Source organism: Micropterus dolomieu, unplaced genomic scaffold (assembly GCF_021292245.1).
Source record: "Micropterus dolomieu isolate WLL.071019.BEF.003 ecotype Adirondacks unplaced genomic scaffold, ASM2129224v1 contig_11417, whole genome shotgun sequence".
Lineage (NCBI taxonomy): Eukaryota > Metazoa > Chordata > Actinopteri > Centrarchiformes > Centrarchidae > Micropterus > Micropterus dolomieu.
The window spans coordinates 1-1,509 of record NW_025740403.1 but is presented as its reverse complement, the minus strand read 5'-3'; the positions used below and the strand labels follow the sequence as shown (position 1 = coordinate 1,509).

The 1,509-nt window shown below is 48.4% G+C and overlaps 1 non-coding gene across 1 annotated transcript; it reads right to left on the bottom strand.

Annotated features, from left to right (window-relative positions):
- Window positions 1-1,080: 1,080 nt before the first annotated feature.
- LOC123965825 lies at window positions 1,081-1,193 on the bottom strand. The gene has a single exon (XR_006823788.1). It is a non-coding gene; the product is annotated as a U5 spliceosomal RNA (small nuclear RNA).
- Window positions 1,194-1,509: the final 316 nt, after the last annotated feature.

Sequence of the window (1,509 nt, the reverse complement as noted above, 5' to 3'; positions counted from 1 at the left end):
CCTGGTAATGAATGTAGCCCCTGTTGTTTCCCAGAACTATCATGGATGGCAGATGTTTCAGGCCCTGAAAGCCTTGAGGGTCTTGCCATTGTTGGATGGGGACCCTCCAAGCGCAATTCCAGATGCCATCCTCATCTCTCACTTTGGTAGCCTGGCCTTTAAACAAATGTCATCTGCATTCACAGTCTCATTGAACATTCTGACAATTACCGTTTTAGCGGCATTATCAGTCAGTTTCTCAACATTAAATGCAGTAAACTGGGGTTTTTCATTTTCGAAGCGTGTCCAGAAATCTCTGAACACGGCAGCAGAGACAAAACTCACATCAAATCCCTTTCCAAATGGCATAGTCAAAATACAATTTATATCCTGTGGGGAGAATTTCAAAATGTTCTGGATCATTTTCCTTGAGAAGTCAAGCCTTGAAATAACAAGGGTTGTCCCATCTTTTTCTTTGAATGTAAATCTGACACTGTGGTGCCTCCTCATGCCGGCATGGTTGGCCGCCATGATGGAGGCACCACAACGTAAAAGTGGTAAAAGGAAGCTAAAACACCTAAAACAGTCTAAAACCAAGTCAACTAAAATAAGGTAAAAGAATGCTCTAAAAAGAGCAATAAAATCTACTAGAAATGTTAGAAAGGTGAATAAAACACACTTACCTTGTCTTGTTTGGCCTGGTCGAGATGTTATTCCGGCAGAGTACAGGTAAGCAGTCCTCTGAACCAATGAATTCCTTTGTGTGAAACAATTTCAACTACAATAACGTTGAAATTTTCTTCACAAGGAATAATGTGAGTATCCTCCCAAAAACCTGGTAACACTTAGCCACAAACAGGCAAAAGTTTTATCCAGACACAGGAGGCGATCGCAGTCTTAGCCAAAAGGCCAAGAAGCGATAACCCCTGGTTGCTTCCAGCGCCCACCTCCTGGAGCAGTTCTCCCCCTGCCGTGGCGCAGTGGTTTCAACTGCGCATAACAACGGCTGCGTCTCAGCACCTCCTCCCGAGCGCGCCTCGTCGCACCGCTCAACCTTGGCGAGGGCGGCGTTTTATTTCCTTTTCACAAACGCACGAGGCTCGGCCACACGGCAGAGCCTGCCAAAAATAGTTTTAACTCATTGGCGTCCCTCTCCACGGAAGTCTTTAGTAAAAGGCGAAAGACTTGTACGTTATGAAGAGAAACCCGAGTAAGTACAGGCCCCTCCTCCAGAGCCGCCGACGAGCCTAGTCGTCCCGGTCACTACCCTCACGGTAAGCCTCACTCTGCCTCTCGAGTCCCAAGTACCAGGCCACGCCCGTTCCCCTACCCCTCCCCAGGTCACGGCAGGCTCTATCCAATCGGGCTGCGGAGAGACGAAGGCCTGGCTTTTGGACAGAGGCTACCGAACGACTCGGGCTCTTGTAGCCTCTCGATGACGAGTGAGAGAAAGGGAGGGGAAATGTGGCCGATCGCTTCTCGGCCTTTTGGCCTAGACTGCAATCGCCTCCTCTTTCTGGTTAAAACCTT